At 39.0% G+C, this 7,819-nt stretch overlaps 1 pseudogene; it reads left to right on the top strand.

Moving 5' to 3' along the window:
• Positions 1 to 663: 663 nt before the first annotated feature.
• On the top strand, positions 664 to 3,092 carry LOC136144728 (tRNA (guanine(6)-N2)-methyltransferase THUMP3 pseudogene; annotated as a pseudogene).
• The last annotated feature ends 4,727 nt before the right edge of the window (positions 3,093 to 7,819 follow it).

The following is a 7,819-nucleotide window of genomic DNA, read 5'->3' as shown; positions in this document are numbered from 1 at the left end:
AAGGAAATCAGTCCTGAATATTCATTGGAAGGACTCATGGCTAAAGCTGAAACTCCAATACTTTGGCCACATGATGCAAAGACCTGACTCATTTGAAAAGACCCTGATGCTGGGAGAGATTGAGGGCAGGAGGAGAAGGGGACAACAGAGGACAAGATGGTTGGATGGCATCACCGACTTGATGGACATGAGTTTGAGGAAGCTCTGGGAGATGGTAAAGGACAGGGAAGCCTGCCGTGCTGCAGTCCATGGGGTCTCAGAGTCAGACATGACTCAGCAACTGAACAATAACAACAGGGCAAGAATGCTGATTTCAAGTGCTGGGGTACTTGCATTGTATACACTTGTTTGCAACTTACTGTAAAATGCGTAAAAACACGTGATTTATCAAAGTAAGAATACACAGTGAAAAAGCAAGGGTTAATGTTAATCCAAAATCTCTGTGGTGGATATATTGGCATTTTACTCTAAAATTCAGTTTTGCTATATATTTCAAAAGTTTGATTAAAATTTTTTTTCAAAATCTCAAGTGCTATAGTCAACATCTTTAGAGAAAAGAGAAAGCATAGCATTTGGGTACACTGGGCCTGCAGGAATGACAGGGCCGGAAGGGTCTGTGCTGGTGGCTAAGACCATATGAGGGATCTTAGAAGCATGGCCAACATGTATGACATTCAAAAAGCCACTAACCAACTCCTGGATGTGAACTTTCATGAAAGTCAGAGACCTATTCAAGCAACAGAAAATGGTTTCAGAAATGAGTCTGAGTCTCTACAAGTCACTATTAGAGCCAATAGCAAGGAGAGATAAGAAAGCCTTCCTCAGTGATCAGTGCAAAGAAATAGAGGAAAACAATAGAATGGGAAAGACTAGAGATCTCTTCAAGAAACTTAGAGATACCAAGGGAACATTTCATGCAACGATGGGCTCAATAAAGGACAATATGGACCTAACAGAAGCAGAAGATATTAAGAAGAGGTAGCAAGAATACACAGAAGAACTGTACAAGAAAAATCTTCACGGCCCAGATAATCACAATAGTGTGATCACTCACCTAGAGCCAGACATCCTGGAATGTGAAGTCAAGTGGGCCTTAGGAAGCATCACTACAAACAAAGCTAGTGGAGGTGATGAAATTCCAGTTGAGCTATTTCAAATTCTGAAAGATGATGCTGTGAAAATGCTGCACTCCATATGCCAGCAAATTTGGAAAACTTAGCAGTGGCCACAGGACTGGAAAAGGTCAGTTTTCATTCCAATCCCAAAGAAAGGAAATGCCAAAGAATGCTCAAACTACTGCACAATTGCACTCATCTCACATGCTAGTAAAGTAATGCTCAAAATTCTCCAAGCCAGGCTTCAGCAATACGTGGACTGTGAACTTCCAGATGTTCAAGCTGGCTTTAGAAAAGGCAGAGGAACCAGAGATTAAGTTGCCAACATCCATTGGATCATCGAAAAAGCAAGAGAGTTCCAGAAAAACATCTATTTCTGCTTTATTGACTATGCCAAAGCGTTTGACTGTGTGGATCACAATAAACTGTGGAAATTTCTGAAAGAGATGGGAATACCAGACCACCTGATCTGCCTCTTGAGAAATCTGTACGCAGGTCAGGAAGAAACAGTTACAACTGGACATGGAACAACAGCAGAGTACATCATGAGAAACGCTGGGCTAGATGAAGCACAGCTGGAATCAAGATTGCCAGGAGAAATATCAATAACCTCAGATATGCAGATGATACCACCCTTATGACAGAAAGTGAAGAAGAACTAAAGAGCCTCTTGATGAAAGGGAAAGAGGGAAGTGAAAAAGCTGGCTTAAAGCTTAATATTCAGAAAACTAAGATCATGGCATCTGGTTCCATCACTTCATGGGAAATAGACGGCGAAACAGTGGCTGACTTTAGTTTTCTGGGGGCTCCGAAATCACTGCAGATGGTGATTGCAGCATGGAATTAAAAGGCACTGACTCCTTGGAAGGAAAGTTATGACCAACCTAGAGAGCATATTAAAAAGCAGAGACATTACTTTGCCAACAAAGCTCCATCTAGTCAAAGCTATGGGTTTTCCAGTAGTCATGTATGGATGTGAGAGTTGGACTATAAAGAAAGCTGAGCGCCGAAGAATGATGCTTTTGAACTGTGGTGTTGGAGAAGACTCTTGAAAGTCCCCTGTACTGCAAGGAGATCCAACCAGTCCATCCTAAAGGACATCAGTCCTGAGTGTTCATCGGAAGGACTGATGTTGAAGCTGAAACTCCAATACTTTGGCCACCTGATGCAAAGAGCTGCATTATTTGAAAAGACCCTGATGCTGGGAAAGATTGAGAGCAGGAGGAGAAGGGGACTCCAGAGGATGAGATGGTTGGATGGCATCACCGATTCAATGGACACGAGTTTGGGTAGACTCTGGGAGTTGGTGATGGACAGGGAGGCAGGTTCATCAGGTTGCAAAGAGTCGGACATGACTGAGCATCTGAACTGAACTGAACTGAAATGTACTGACTGGATTTGAACAAACAGGGGCAGATAAAGTGAGAGAGAAATTCAGGTCATGATGCAAAATCAGCCAAGACCAGACAAGATGCATTTTGATATTTCAGTGGAAAGTCTGGTTCAGGTTCATTGTCTGAGATCAGTTGATAACTTACTTGTGGTGGTTCAGGAGTTTAAAGATCCAGTTCAAAGGTTTTTAAAAAAGGAAATTCTAAAGCATTTTGAAGAATTGACTGGGAAATGCCTGCACTCAGACCTTTTGAAAGTAGGGAAAGTTGCCACCTGTTTCAAGGATAAAAGTGCAAAAAGATAAATCAGAATTCAAGTAAAAGGAAGATCAATAATCGACGAGGAGACAAGATAGTTATAGTTGAGAAAGATGTTAAAAGCAATTCACTAACAATGCTGTAGATTCATATTTTAGACTAGTATGAAAACCCAGCCATCAAAGAGGAGATGCCAACAATAGTAGGTGATGATTTGGCACCTTGCAAATATGAGACTGATGGAAGTTCAAAAGAAGAAATTGATTCTCAATGACTGAAGTTTAGAGTCCCATCCAACACGGGAGGAAGGAAACATAGCTTTACCTAAATGCAACCACAAAAGATTTTGTTCAAGATTATTTTAAGTTTGGGAAGGTCATGGGCACACTGCTATATTTAAAGTAGATAACCAACAAAATCCTATTGTATAGCACATGGAACTCTGCTCAGTGATATGTGCCAGCCTGGATGGGAGGGAGGTTTGGGGGGAGAATGTTGTTTTTGTTCAGTCACTCAGTTGTGTCCAACTCTTTGTGACCCCGTGGACTGCAGCACGTCAGGCTTCCCTCTACTTCACCATTTCCTGGAATTTGCTGAAACTCATTTCCATTGAGCCAGTGACACCACTCAAGTATCTATTCCTCTGTCATCCCTCAATCTTTCCCAGCCTCAGAGTCTTTTCAAATGAGTCAGGTCTTTGCATCAGGTGGCCAAAATAATTGAAGCTTCAGGTTCAGCTTTAGTCCTTCCAGTGAATATTCAGGGTTGATTTCCTTTAGGATTGACTAGGGTAGAATGGATACATCTATATGTATGGCTGGTTCCCTTTACTGTTCACGTGAAACTATGACAACATTGTTAATTGTCTATACCCCAATACAAAATGTTTTTGGTGTTTAAAAGTAAATTAAAAAAAAAAAAGAAAAAAAGATTATTTTAAGTGGAAGCCTGACAATCGATTTTGCTGTGGAGGTTCTTTTGAATATTCATGATAATGAAATCACCATGGGTTTTGCGTTGAGAGGCATCTCCACCAAAGAAATATCACACATTTTGAATCTACAGCTCTCAGCTTTTCTCTTGCCAGTGGATGCTCAGGCTGTGTTCCCCACACCGTCCTGATATAATAGTTGATCCAATGTGTGGAAGAGGGGCAGAAACAAGAGACAGGGCTACTGAATGATCTCACTGTTACTATACTGTTCATAATAATAAAGAGTAGTTCAATGGCTGTGATGAGAGCAGCATGTGAGTGAGTGAGTGAAAGTCGCTCAGTTGTGTCCAACTCTTTGCGACCCTATGGACTGTATGATCCATGGAATTCTCCAGGCCAGAATACTGGAGTCGATAGCCTTTCCCTTCTCCAAGGGATCTTCCCAACCCAGGGATGGAACCCAGGTCTCCATACATCTCATTTTGGGGATCAAGAGCCAAATTAAATAAGGCAGACTGAAGAAACAAAAATAAAACAAAGAATGCAAACTACCCTGGGGCTTGCCCAAAGATACTGTTCAATGGGATATTTGCAACCTTCCATTGACAACTCTGTTAATACATTGTAAAAATATGTCATTTTGAAAAAGGATGGGCTCCATTCAGAACCTTTATTCAGCTTGTCTACACTACACAAATGAGTGGAAGGTACATCAGAAATAAATATATATAAGGCATTGATTGAAGCTAGGGAAGCAAAAAGTTATACAAGGAAATGTTTCCTTCATCAATGACTACATGGTTCAGCTGTGATTATTACATGACAGTATTAATATCAAATTGAATTATTATTAACCAAAAATGACTAGATGAATGGAGGAATGGGTACAGAAGAAAATGAAGTCCTCAAGTCAAAAAGCAATAATATGCATTATAATTTAGGAATATAATAGTAAATATAAGAAGAAAGTGACTTGAACATCTTCTCTCTTGGAAACACAAGTCAGAGGTGAAGAAGAGATCAGAAGACAGCTTTTTGAACTATTTATTATAAGTCATATAAAGTTATTTGACTTTCTGATAAACAGATGGGAAAATAAAATTTATTTTGTAGTGATATTATAGAATGCTATCACTCCAATAACTCTGTGCTGAGAAAATTCATCCCTGTAGCTCAAATTCTTATTATAAAATATAAGAATCTTAATGTTTCTGTCCATGGAAACTGGCTATGGAAGCATTAAACTTATTAACCAGAAATTTATGAGTATAAACTTTAGTGAGGCAATGCACATTTTCCAATGAATTTATGTATTTATTTTTTGGTGTATAAGAAAACTCAGTGATGTTTTCTAGAGCTCTCTGCATGCAAGAAATTTACCAAGAGTACTGGAAACATGAATAATACAAAAATAAGAGAAAGTTTTGGGGAATATTGAATTTACATAGAAGACATGATTGTAAAACTTCCTTTATTGTGTTCTGTATAGAGCTAACAAAATATGTTATGGACATAAGCCATTACTGGATTGATTTCCATCAAACACAGCTTTGAGCAGGTCACCCCAAGCTCAAAAACATCACTTCTGCCTTATCACCTACAAAATAAAGCCTGAATTTCTTACCTTGACATTTAATGTTTTCTGTGCTCTACCCATAAAACATATTTCCTAGGTAATTTATTGCTGTTCTCCTTTGTGTACCCTTCAGTAGAGTCAAAATGAGATTCCAATAGTTCTTCATATTTATTTATTGTCTCCATGACTTTTTTTTGTTTTTTGTTTGCTGTTGACTGCTTAGCAACCTCTTCACTCATTTCTAAAATTTGAATTTAAATTTCACAATTTGCATGGAAATACAAAAAACCTCGAATAGCCAAAGCCATCTTGAGAAAGAAGAATGGAACTGGAGGAATCAACCTGCCTGACTTCAGGCTCTACTACAGAGCCACAGTCATCAAGACAGTATGGTACTGGCACAAAGACAGAAATATAGATCAATGGAACAGAATTGAAAGCCCAGAGAGAAATCCATGTACCTATGGATACTTTATCTTCGACAAAGGAGGCAAGGATATACAATGGGAAAAAGACAACCTCTTTAACAAGTGGTGCTGGGAAAACTGGTCAACCACTTGTAAAAGAATGAAACTAGAACACTTTCTAACCCCGTACATTAAAATAAACTCAAAATGGATTAAAGATCTAAATGTAAGGCCAGAAACTATAAAACTCCTAGAGGAGGATGTAGGCAAAACACTCTCTGACATAAATCACAGCAGGATCCTCTATGACCCACCTCCCAGAATATGGAAATAAAAGCAAAAATAAACAAATGGGACCTAATGAAACTTAAAAGCTTTTGCACAACAAAGGAAACTACAAGCAGGTGAAAAGACAGCCTTCAGAATGGGAGAAAATAATAGCAAATGAAGCAACAGACAAAGGATTAATCTCAAAAATATACAAGCAACTCCTACAGCTCAATTCCAGAAAAATAAATGACCCGATCAGAAAATGGGCCAAAGAACTAAACAAACATTTCTCCAAAAAAGACATACAGATGGCTAACAAACACATGAAAAGATGCTCAACATCACTCATTATCAGAGAAATGCAAATCAAAACCACAGTGAGGTACCATTACACGCCAGTCAGGATGGCTGCTATCCAAAAGTCTACAAGCAATAAATGCTGGAGAGGGTGTGGAGAAAAGGGAACCCTCTTACACTGTTGGTGGGAATGCAAACTAGTACAGCCACTATGGAGAACAGTGTGGAGATTTCTTAAAAAACTGGAAATAGAACTGCCATATGACCCAGCAATACCACTTCTGGGCATACACACTGAGGAAACCAGATCTGAAAGAGACACGTGCACCCCAATGTTCATCGCAGCACTGTTTATAATAGCCAGGACATGGAAGCAACCTAGATGCCCATCAGCAGATGAATGGATAAGGAAGCTGTGGTACATACACACCATGGAATATTACTCAGCCATTAAAAAGAATACATTTGAATCAGTTCTAATGAGATGGATGAAACTGGAGCCCATTATACAGAGTGAAGTAAGCCAGAAAGATAAAGACCAATGCAGTATATTAATGCATATATATGGAATTTAAAAAGATGGTAATGATAACCCTATATGCAAAACAGAAAAAGAGACACAGAAGTACAGAACAGACTTTTGGACTCTGTGGAAGAAGGCGAGGGTGGGATATTCTGAGAGAACAGCATTGAAACAAGTATACTATCAAGGGTGAAACAGATCAGAAGCCCAGGTTGGATGCATGAGACAAGTGCTCAGGCCTGGTGCACTGGGAAGATCCAGAGGGATGGGATGGACAGGGAGCTGGGAGGAGGGATCGGGATGGGGAACACATGTAAATCCATGGCTGATTCATGTCAGTGTATGGCAAAAATGACTACAATATTGTAAAGTAATTAGCCTCCTACTAATAAAAATAAATGAAAAAAAAGAAAAATAAAAAATAAATAAAATTTGAATTTAAAAATTACTATTTTACCTTAAAATTCTTTATATATTTAAATTTGCATGGTTTAATTTAGTGTAAATATATGTCTGCAATTATTTATCTTAAACATTCTTTTCTTCAGAATTAAAAATAAATTCTTCTACCTGAAAAATGAAGTCTTCGTTAACCTTACATCTTTTTTTTTCTAGCCATTATCTGATCTGCATTGTCTTTTCTGGTTACGTTTCTTCAAAGGACTTAAAGATGTATTTTAGGTTTAATTAGGTCTTTGACTACTTCGTTGCTGTTGTTTAATCGCTTGGTCGTGTCTGACTCTTTGCGACCCTCTGGACTGTAGCCCGCCGGCCTCCTCTGTCCGTGGGATTTTCTAGGCAAGAATACTGAAAGTGATTGCCATTTCCTTCTCCAAGGGATCTTTCTGACTCAGGGATCAAACCTGGGTCTCCTGAATGTCTCCTGGACTGCAGGCAGATTCTTTCACCACTGAGCAAATGGGGAAGCCCACCAAAGCAATGTCAGTGGAGTCCCAGGAAATTACAAAGATCACTTACCTCATGGAGGTAAGTAAAAAATCAGAGGAAGCAAATGGAGATCTTTGTAGGCTACTTGTTAGCAAACAAT

This window comes from Muntiacus reevesi, chromosome 12 (assembly GCF_963930625.1).
Source record: "Muntiacus reevesi chromosome 12, mMunRee1.1, whole genome shotgun sequence".
Taxonomy (NCBI): Eukaryota; Metazoa; Chordata; class Mammalia; order Artiodactyla; family Cervidae; genus Muntiacus; species Muntiacus reevesi.
Note: the sequence above shows the minus strand (reverse complement) of the source record. Positions and strands in the feature narration are given on the sequence as shown.